We start from the raw sequence: 11966 nt of genomic DNA on the forward strand, positions 1-11966 counted from the left end.
TCACTGATTTATTCTGTCATTTATATTTCTCTATTCTGTGTTTGCTGCTTGTTGTTGTTATAGAAACCTTTGTTGAAATATAATCATTTGTAAAATGAATGTGGTGGAAAGGAAGGCAAGGAGAATTGGACTTCCGTTTATCTTTTGCCAGCCCATCATCATTCTCTGCTATAGGCAACACCTAGTTTTCTTGTTTCCAGTAATATATACAGATGGAGAAAAAGAAACCTAAAATATGGTTCTTTATGGAAGAGAGGTGTGCTGCAATTCAGGTTATTGATGCTTCATGTCTCAGAAGAAAAACCTCCAGGATAAAGTAGTGCATGTTTTACCACAGGGAGGTAAGGAAACTTACGTTAGTGATATTTCACTGTTCGGGGAATTCTGGCATTCAGAGGAAGCCATTCAAGTTCAGTCAATCAATGTAAAAGTGCTCTCTTTCTCTCTTCCTCTCTCTTTGCAGTCACAGAAAGTAACAATTGCTTCCAAGCATTCTAGTGGCTTTCAATTATCAACAAGTGTAGTTAATCAAAGTTACAATTACTGTGCTAGACATTGAACCATAAAATGTAGATAGTCTCTCTCTACTTTGAGAAGCTCACAACACAGGGAAAATACAAGCAACTAAACAGGGAATTTAAAAACAAGTACTCTCAGCAGTGAAATGGATATTAAGGGAACAGAGAGGAAGCACACATAACTTGATCTTGAGGTAGACACAGAAAGCTTGCTGGAATTGAGGAATATATGTACATAGACAGCTATAGCTTAGGATATTAAGAGAGTGTCACATATTGCTGTATATGCTGTAGATTACACCATGCAGTTGATAATGAAAGACTCAAGCCTGTTAGGATATTTGAAATTTTATTTGTAAGGAAAAAATTGTCAACCAGTCTTGATGACTTAATGGATATGGAATGAGACAGAAAGGGAAATCTAGGATAACTCCTAAGTGTTTGAGTGACTTCTGGTAAAATCTGTAAAGGAGCTTGTAGAAGAGAAGGTATTGGTAACAGCAAAGATCATAATTTGTCTTAAATGAAATGTGTATGGATTATCAAGTGGAGATGTCTACCAGAACACTGGAAATACGTGTCTGGAGCTCCTAGGAAAGTCATAGTTGAAGACGTAAATTCTAACGTAGAAAGTACAGTGGTAGTATCCATACGATCACTTACAGACAGGGTCACGGAGGGAGAAAAAAAGAAGAATGAGTACAGGTCTTAGAATCCAGAAAAGCCAAATTTAGTAGCTAGAGAATATGTCCTAATAGCCAAGAAAGATAAAAGAATCAATAAAGCTACAGAAGGAAGCAATTTAAACAGAGTTCTGAACATCATGTATTGAATTTAAAACTAAGAGTCATTCATGACCTTCAAGAAGGCAGTGTCAGGGAAGGGAGTTGATAGGTGAGATTGCTCTAGTTGAGAGAGTTAGAATGAAATAAGAGAATAGAGACAGCAAGTGCTTACTTCTTCAGAGGAGCATGGTCCTAAAGAGTGGGAGAAATAGGGAAGTGGAAAGAATGAAATATTACACAAAAAAGAAAGAAAGAAAGAAAATAAAAGAAAAAAGCCTTAAAGGAGCAGTGGTTGTAATTAGAGTATGTTTCTGGCGTATAGGGAGCAGGACCGTCCTTACTTTTGCTAATCTCCCTGGAGCTGTGTACGAGTTGATTAGATCTGTTTTGCAAAGCACCACAAACCGAGTGGCTTAAAAAACAGGAATTTGTTGTCTCACAGTTCTGGAAGCTTGAAGTCTGAGATGAAATTGTTCATGGGGTTGGTCGGAGCTGTAGGATGAATGTATTCCACGCCTCTCCTAGGTTTGCTGACAATCTTTGACATTCCTTGGCATGTAGAAAAATCAGCCTTCTTTTGAAATTCGTCTTCACATGGTATTCTTTCTCCCTGTGTGTCTTTCTGTGTCAAAATTCCCCTCTGCTGTAAGGACGACTGTCAAGCTGGATCAGGGGCCGCCCTACCCCAGTATGAGCTCATCTCGGCTAATCACATCTGAAATGACCCTGTGTCCAGATAAGGCTGCATCTGAGGTGCTGGGGATTAAGGTGTCAATAAAGAAATTCTGGGGTGGTGGAGCCAAGTAGAATGGTTACACCTGGGTAGTTCTTAGGATTAATAGTGACATTTGAAGCTTAAGAAATAAAGGTTAAGAGTATTAAATAATACTTGCATTTATGAATTTCTCTTGATTCTGCAATATTTTCCTAAGTAATCCTAACTTCTTGCCCTACTACTTACTCCTCCCTATATGGTAAAGTGAGTTGTCTGAACTAATCACACAAAGGTCTTCACGGTGGGCTGTTTAGTTATCTTTCTTTTTTCTCTTCGATCTAGACACAGATAGGGACTTTAGGGAGTTATCAGACCCATTTGGCTTCAACTTCAATGGCATCACTACTTTTATTAGCTCTATCAGTAAATCAGCTATTGATAACAGTTTTATTTCTCCACCTAAATTCCAAAGCATAAGAAAGAGGGCAGGGTATAGACACAGTGTAGTTTTCTTAATGCTACAACACTGTTTCTCTTCCCGTTCCTTCTCAGCATTCTACTAATTGCTTGTCTTCTTTTTTCTTTAATTGCAATCAGATGCTCACGTGGATATCTTTTTATTTTAAAAAGTTACTATTCATGATAGGCTTTTTACCTTTCTACATTGCAGTATAAATCTTTGTTTATTTAAAGTGTATTTTTTGGTGCAAGGTGGTTGTGTTAACTCATGTATTCACTCAACTAGTCATTTATTTAGCAGCTATTTGTTAAACCCCTTATTGTGTACATTTGCCATTCTTTTAGCTGTTTATTTCCGAAAAATTCTCTTATTTATATTCTATTTTTGTTTCATTGTTGAATGTCAACATTTTATTTTATTTTTTAGATATTTTTATTTCAGCAAATTTTGGGGGTATAAGTGTTAAGGTTACATATATTGCCCGTGCCCCCCTCCCCCCTTGAGTCAGAGCTTCAAGCGTGCCCATCCCCCAAACGTTGCACCTGTCACTGGTCGTGTTTGTATCTACCACCCCCCATAGGCGTGACTCCTGTGTCCACCGAGGCGCTGATCCGTCAATACCAGCTTGCTGGGGAGTCCGTGTGGGCTGGTTTCCATTCGTGATTATGTTCCAGAAGGAAAGTCAACCGTCTTCCTTCTCTGTCCCCGGGAGCTGAGGCGCATGCGCAGGGCGTAGCGGGGCTGACTGGCTATATCCTCTGAGATTCTGAACACAGGAAATGACTCAAGCGAACGGGGTGCAGAGCTGCTTCTGGAAACGGCGGCGCGGCGGCCGCAGGCTCTCCGCGTGTCCGGGCCGCGGCGACCCGGCTCCGGCCAGGGCTGCTGGGCTGCGGCCGCTGCGGTCTCGCCGCTGGCTGCGCGGCTTTCCTTGTTGGGCCCTAATTGTCCAGCTTCCCCAGACATTTTATAAGCTACTGAATACCCTGCCAGAACTTTCCATTCTTGCTTAAATCAACCAAGGTTTGTCTTTGTTGCCTGTAATTTGATATAATGGTGAATGTGTGGTAATATGAGATAGTATTAATAGTAAGTGCCAAATGCTATGTTAACTACTAAGGAAATAAAAAAAAATAGTACCAGGCATGGTCATAAACAGTTAAAAACATCCAAAGATTCCCTCACAGAGTTCATAGCTTAAGATTCTCAGTCAATATAAAGAAACTCTGTAATTTGTTGAGTGTACATTTTAAGGCCTAGCTGAATAAAACATTCTGCCTAACTTGATTTAGAGATTTTAACAGAATTTCGGGGATGAGAGTTCTTGAAGGGTCATAGCAGAGCCTGAACATATCACTGAAAAAGTTGCAGCATGGTAGATTCTTTGAGTGGAAGTGACCCCTAAGAGACCATTTGAATCCAAACACCTACTTGAATTATGAAATTTAAGAAAATATTTTTATGCTCAAATTGGTGTAGACTAGTAATTATCAGGTTTGTGGCCTATCACTAATTTTTTGTTGTTGCTTTTACTTTTTTTCTTTTCTTTTCTTTTTTTTTTTTTTTAAGCAGCTCAGACTTTCTTCAATACGTTGCAATTATAGAAAGATTCCAGGCCAGACTATCTGTTAGCCAAGACTGGTGGTGGAGCCTTGCTTCCCCGAACTTGCACAGGGAGTGGAACAGACTGACCTCAATAGCTGGACTGCACGTTTATGCCTCACTGCTACTTCTGCATCTCCGTGGTTTTGATCACTGCACGTGCAACGTGCATTTGTTGGAATCATGATACAAGGGAGTTCAATTTAACCACTGCTCTTCATCTCACAGTTGAATTATAAACTGGATCAAGATTCTCTTGAATAGTCATCACAGTTATATTAGTTAAAAGCTGGAGGACAAAGACAAACTCAATTACATCAACATGTGAGAAATAATCTCTTTTGCTAATCTTCAAAATTTCTACATTACCTTTGGCTATTATAGTGAAAGTATATCTGGTTTTGATCCGTAAACCGGTTTTCTGGCAGTTATGGAGAAATTCTAACTATTTCAAGCATTATATACATGCTTTTGGAGAAAATAGTGAATTCATCAATGGTAATATTTTGTTTCATTTGCAAGAAGAAACTTGTTCAAGAAGAAAGTTACCCTCAGGTGATAACTACACACCTGGGTAACTCTTGTATCCTTTGAAATGCTCATTGCTTTGGTGATAGACCATTAGTTTCAGAATATTCTTTCATATTGTAATGAACACTGTAGGAATAGCCTCAATGGCTGTGTTTTTAACTAATAAAGCCACAGTCACTTGAGTGGGAGCTTATTACTGTTCCAGATTCTCTGCTAGGCACTTTATGTATATATTACCTCTTTTAAAGATTGTCAGCTGGTTCAGGCACTTATTTTTCAAATCAGTCACCTAGCTCAGGTTTAGTCACACTCAAATTCCATTCCTTCATTATTTCTACAAGTTTTCCCATTCTTCTGTGTCCATTGCTGTTATTGGAAATTTAAACACAAATTATGGACAGGAATAAAAGCCACTTTTTGCGATGTAAAGGACGTTGAAAACTAAGAAAGGAATAGAGTGGGAGAGGGTGAGGGATAAAATCTACCTAGTGGGTACAATGTACACTATTCTGGTGGCCAGTATGCTAAAAGCCCTGACTTCAGCCTTGTATAATTTGTCCATGTAACAAAAAACACTTGTACCCTCTAAGTCTATTGAAATTTATAAAAAGAATGTAAGCCACTTTTTAAAATTTTCACAAACTAAAATCAACCTTTTACTCACATATGTGCATCTGAGCACGTGATCTATAATTTCCAGAACAGCATTACTCCACATAGAACAATAGTGCAGGAAGCGCAGCGCTGACGTCTTTGGATAGAAACATAACACAATCATGTGCCACGTAACAGCATTTGGGTCAATGATTGACTGCATATATGACAATGGTCCCGTAAGATCATAATGCCATGCCTTTCACTATACCTTTTCTATGTTTAGATGGTTTAGATGCATGAATACTTATCATTGTGCTGCAGCTGCCTACTGTGTTCAGCACAGGAACACGCTGCACAGGTCTGCAACGCAGGAGCCGCGCGCCGCCTCCATGTCTGTGTGAGCACTCTCTGACGTACGCACAATGACAAGATCACCCAAGGACACACTTCTCAGAACAGATCTCTGTCATGAAGTGACACATAACTGTATACCCACATTTGAATCCCAGCTTGCCTGAAATTGTCAACTGAACAAGTCATTTTAAATCTCTATTTGGGGAGGTGTCTATGAAAAAAGTGATAGAATTAAAATAAACGATTTTCAACGTCCCTTTTATCTCTAACATCTGTAATGCCGCGCCACGACCCAGCAGCGATGTATGCTCTCCTTAACCCACCTACTTGAGAAACTCAAGGCGTCTCAGAGGCACCTCAAGTTGCCTAACCAAACACAGTCTTTGATCTAAACCAAACACAGTCTCTTTCTCTCAAGATCCAGACTAAAGTTCCTAAATTGATCCTTGAGGAAACCACTTGCCTTATAAAAGAGCAAGAATTGGAAATATCTTAAGATGTTTTCTCCCTCACTTAGAGCATCTAGTCCATTACCAAACCCTCTCAGTTCCAAAATCTTTCTCAAATCTACTCCATTCACTTCTTTCCGTTTTCACTTTTTCTGTCTCAATTCAGGGAATCTCCAATCCTCCCTTCCCCCAGCAAGGTTTATCACAGCAGCCTCCCAATCCACCTACTTTTCCTAATACCAGGCCTTCCCCCTAATTCTCACAGTGTCATGAAGATCAAGACTCTCCCCTGTCATTTATCTGGCCCTAATTCGTCTCCCTGCCAATATCCCACATACTTCCTTTGTTACATAATAATTGATTTCTGTGATTTCACTACATTTCTCACCATCACAACCAGTCAACATGTTTTTTCCTTTAGTTTGCTCTGTGCCTAGGACTTCCTTCTCTTTTCCTCATTTCTTCAGCTATGTGATTCTTGTATGTCCTTCAAGATTTAGCTCAGAAATAGCCTCTCCTAGGAAGAGTTAACAGGCTATATTAAAGGCTCTTACTCTGAGTTGTCCTTACATCCTATACATATCTCTTCTGTTGTCCTTGCCACACTGTATTTGTTTACTAAACTGTCCTCATTCTTTATTTTCAAATTTCTTGAAAACAGGGATTATATCATTCATCCCTATTTCCTCAGTGCTTAGCGTGTGGTAGTTTTTCAATAAAAACATGCTGTTTTAAAATGAAAATGCGTTGGATATTTCCAAGATCTTAAAGAAGTGGGGGCGAGAGCAATACAACATAGAGCGATTTAGTTTCCAGAAATCTATATACAAAACCTAATTGAGGTGAGGTCCCTATCCAATATGGTGATAAGCCCATTTCTCCCACTATCCACTGATTACAACATAAACTGTGCATAACACAAAATCAACTACCTGAGGACTTGGAAAGATGAACAAAATCCGGCAGATCATAGAGGCAAGTCAAACAAAACAAAACAATTCTCTCAATTTGTGTTCCAAAAATAGGTCCCAGTTGGGGAGCCACTGCTGGCAGAGGTGAAAATGCTGATAGAAATTGTGGTGTCCTTTGGGCCACAGGAACCAGGGAGAGGAGCTTATGTAGTATTGGAGAATGAATGCAGAGAGTGGAGAGTAGAGGGAGAAAACTGGAAAGAGATCCTCTAATTCCATTTGTCAACAAGTTCCAGACTAACCTCTATCTACACATGTATGGGCCAGACTCAAATCAATGTAGCAAAGACTTAAGAACCGAACTGAGACTGGAACAAACTCACATCAACGTGACAGAATTTAGAGCATAAGCCCAGCAGGACTGACTGCTGTCTAACAAAATCCAAAGTAATATATTTGCTCAAGGTGAAAATCAAAATTATTCAATGTTGAAAAAACTAAGGACATTTATTCTCAGCTAAAAAAAGAAAAAAAAGATGTTATCTACAATGTAATCCCAGATGTTGAAATGATCAAATACAGAAAATGACTTTAATGCAGACCTTATAATAATTATTTACCATGAGGTAAATGACAAATTATTTGAAGTATAAGATTAAAAAATCAGATTATAAAAGGCTATTTGTTTTCTCTTAAGTTCCATAAGTTTCCAAATTTATTATTGTATATTTGTTCACTATGATCTTTTATTAAGCTACTAATTGTTGTTGTGTTTCTAATTGTTTCTCTTTTACATTCACAATTTTATTTCCATGTTCTCCTTTATTTTTATTCCACTTTGCAGAGATTTGGACCACTTAATGGTTTTTCTTAAGAAATATTTTTTAAAAAAATTTTGTTAATCTTCTCTATTGATTTTTTTCTGTTTGTTATTGTTTATATTATTGACCTCTGCTCTTATAGTCATTATTTTCTTCTTTCTGTCTCTTTTAGCTTTGCTCTTTTGATTTTTCACCAACTTTTAAAATTGGATGTTTTGATAATTTTTTAGAATTTGTAGTGTTTTGGCTAAATATATGTAAACTTACTTATTTTCTTATTAGTCCTTCCTTATCAGCTAAGCCTTATACATTTGAAATACGGTGTTTTCTTTTTCATCTAAGTATTTTAACTAATATTTATTATTTTATTTATAAAACATATATATTTAATAATAGCATATGTATATATTCAAATAAAATGTATATTTTACATTTACATATAAAAGTTTTATGTACATATTCATGTTTAATTTTTTTTAATTTTTATTTCATGATCATTATAAAACAACCTTGTATTTGTTGATTTGGGCAAATTTGTTGAGATTTCTTTCTGTATATTACATGTACAGTTGTTTGTTTTCCAAATATACTCAAAACGGATATATTGTTTTTAAGAAATAGACTATATATGTATACATACATGCATATATTTAAAGATTAACAGTGGTGTTATTTTTTGTGCTTTTAGTTAGTTTGATACATATCTCAAATGAATGTAAGAATGTCTCCACCCACATTTACTAACTCAACTATTTTTCTGTTGTTCTATCAATTGTTTTGTATATTTTGAGACTCTTTTATAATGTTTTTATGCCTATTTGATTTATTATTTCTTTTACTATTTGATGCCATCCACTCTTTCTCAGTTTTTACATTTAATGCCCTTCTACCTGAAGCTTTCTTTGTTTTATATATATTTTCATCTGTCATTTTCAACTCTTACATATGCTTTTATTTCTCCTAAGACAAAATGTTGCTGGATTATTTTTTACAATATGATCTGAGAGTCTGTTCTTTTGAGTGATGTGTTTAACTTAACTATGTTGAAATGATTGTTATATTAAGACTTATTTTGCAATTTACTTTGCATATTCTATTTATCATATTTATTTCTTTTATATTTTTCCCTTTTTGGGCTTTAATTAAATGGATGGATATTTTATGCTATTTTAAAAGATACACATTTTATATTTATATACATACATATTTATCATTTTCTTTTTCAACGTGTTATGCTCATAAATGCCAGTATCTTTTCCCTGAACAGGTGCTCTCAACTCCTTTGTTTTCTTCTTTACTCAACCAGCACGTTATCATGTGCAATTGAGGTCTGATTATAATAGATGTCCATTTTGTCTGGTGGTTTTGCTTCTTTTCTACACGACAAAAAACTGCATTAAACTATTAATTTAAATTCATAATATATTTTATATAATTCCTCTTGATCTGTTTATTTGCTTGCTGCAGTATTTTCTTTGTGTCTCTGAAGACCACTCTGTGCAATATGGTCAGCAGCCACATGGGGACCCTGAGCACAAGCTCTGTCCACAGTGCTGCCCGTGAGCAGGTCACTCCACCCTTCCATTTAAATGATAATTTGGCCAAGTATGAAATATTCGGTTTGAACTTTGTCTTTAACATTTTGAAAAGATTATTCTTTTACTTAATGTTGGAATGTTCAATGTTAGTTTCTTTGTAGAATACATAATCTTACAAAGCTTTTAGAATTTTCTTCTATACTTATTTTAAATTTGTATTTTAAAGTGGCCTTGAGATTATGTTGTTGTTAGACTGTTATTTTCTTAGTTATTATTTTAAAACTTTCTTCCCCTCTCCTTATTTGTGTCTAGAACTTCAGGTATGAAGACACTGATATGCCTACTACTTACTGCACAGATCTTAATCTTCTTTTTGCACTGCCAGTTTCTTTTATCCATTTTATTTTCTTTGGGAGATTTTCTTGAGGTGATATTCCAGGTATGTGCATTCTGCTCTTCCTCTTAGCTACTATTTTTTTTTAACTCAACTCTCATAGCATGGACTCATTTGTGTCTGCTTAGTGTTATCATTATTTACCTTTAACTCTTTTTAGGGTATTTTAGACCTACCTTTATCATTTTATAAAAAATTTCTCAGTTACATTAATTCTGTTTTGTGTAATATAAACTATCCAGTTTGTAATCTTACTTTTATGTGCATTTTGATTCCTTAGATTTCTTATTATTTCCATCCTCAAATCAAGTTCAGCCACCTTAAGTAGTTTTATGAAATAAAGGACGGTAAAAGGTTAGTTTTCATTTTTGTCGTTTTGGAATTTAAGGGATGAGGTTGTGAAATACTCTCCGAGGCAGAGACCTCGGTGTCACCCACGGAAATACCCGTCTCTCCAAGTAGGTGGGGGTCTTCGTCTGTTCAAGTGTCTATGACAAATACTGTAAAGTGTAGCTGATAAACAACAGAAATGTATTTCTTACAGTTCTGGAGCCAGCAGATTCAGTGTCTGGTGAGGGCTGTGCTTTTGTTCATAGGTGGCACCTCATCTCTGTCCTTACAGAGGAAAGGTAAAGGCCAAAGCAATTCTCTGGGGCCTCTTTTAGAAGGGCACTAACCCCATTCGTGATGGCTCTGTGCTCATGATCTAATCACCTCTCAAAGACGCCACCTCCTGATATCATCACATTGCTGATTATGCTTAAACACATGACAACAATTTTGGGAGGACACAAACATTCAGACCATAGCTGGGACCTTGCCCTTCAAAATATTCCTGAGCCTCATGCTTGGGTATTGTTCTTTTCCAGAAGTTTTTACTTCCCAAATTATAATCTTCTAGCCCAACATTCGAGGTCAGAGGTGGGAAAAGTGATGTCTTTCTAGACATATTTTAATAGTTCCTCATTCTATATAGCATTGTCTCTGATTCCAGCCAGGTCTGGGTTGACCCTGTTGCTATTATGACTCCAGGAGATCATTTTGTGGACTCATCCACTCATCCCATTATAGAAGTGAGAAAAGAACATGTAAGATTTCCTTCATCCTACACCCTGCTCCGGGAACCAGACTCTAAACTGTCTACTGACACTCTTCCCTTCCTGCCCAACATCCATCTCCGATCATACCTGTATTAATTTTATGTATCAACTTACATGGGTTAGGACGTGTCCGGACAGCTGAAGAAGTATTATTTCTGGGTGTGTCTGTGAGGGTGTTTCCAGAGGAGAATTGTATTTGAGTAAAGAAGATCTAGTCCAATCCACTGGGGGCCTAATGAAATGGAAAGGAGAGGAACGGTGAATTAACTTTCTTTCTCTTCTGGAACGGGGACATCCTGCCCTGGGACATCTGAGCTCCTGGCTCTAGGTTTTTGGACTCTGGGACTTACACCAGGGCCTGCCCTCCCACCCCCTTCTGAGGCCTTCAGCCTCACACTGAATTACAACACCCGCTTTCCTGGTCCTCTAGCTTGTAGAGGGTATATTGTGGACTTCTTGGCCTCCATAATCCTGTGAGCCAATTCCCATAATAAATCTCCTCTTTTATATCTGTATATATTTTACTGGCCCTGCTTGTCTGGAAAACCTTGACTATAACAACAATTTATCTGTTTTCTTAGTGGTTTCTCATTATTATAGTAGTGTCACAGATACACAAGACTGTCTGATTTTCATAACCAAAAGAAGAAAGTCATTTATGCATTTAGTCTTTTCAAGAATCATCCTCAGGTCACAAAGACAGATTTTATACAGAACATACTTAGGAATTTTAAAAACTACATTTTCGTGAAGGCCAATGGTTACTTGCTTAGGAATTTTAGCAATAGATTTATTAAGTATTATGATTATAACTGAGAAGATTCTTCAATATATATAATAAAGTTTATGGAAATATAAATAAAACATAGTCTCCATTCATATAATAATTTAATTAATTTCCCCTTGTTTTATGTTTGGCTTGAAGGTAGATAACATAATAGAGGTAAAGTCGTGACTTCAGGTACAAAGCAAACTGTGAGAGATTGCTCAGTAAACTTTTCAACTCAGTGGCTCAATGACAATAGTGACAGGTTTTGCAATTAGTTTAGGCTCTTTGTTTCTTGAGGCAACTGTAAAACCTACAGTCATGTATTCACTTTCCAATGAAATTGGTACACATCATAAAAATCGTAGTTGAGTTAATTGGTGCACTGGCTGACAGATTCAGTAAAGAGGCCAAGCCCTGAGCCA

The 11966-nt window shown here is 36.9% G+C and overlaps 1 long non-coding RNA gene across 1 annotated transcript; it reads right to left on the reverse strand.

The window, feature by feature from the left end:
• Window positions 1-4282: 4282 nt before the first annotated feature.
• On the reverse strand, window positions 4283-6313 carry LOC142863864 (uncharacterized). The gene is made up of 3 exons (XR_012914505.1): window positions 6240-6313; window positions 4849-4977; window positions 4283-4369 (listed from the first exon to the last, which is right to left on the reverse strand). It is a non-coding gene; the product is annotated as an uncharacterized LOC142863864 (long non-coding RNA).
• Window positions 6314-11966: the final 5653 nt, after the last annotated feature.

This window comes from Microcebus murinus, chromosome 23, assembly GCF_040939455.1.
Source record: "Microcebus murinus isolate Inina chromosome 23, M.murinus_Inina_mat1.0, whole genome shotgun sequence".
NCBI classification, from domain to species: Eukaryota; Metazoa; Chordata; class Mammalia; order Primates; family Cheirogaleidae; genus Microcebus; species Microcebus murinus.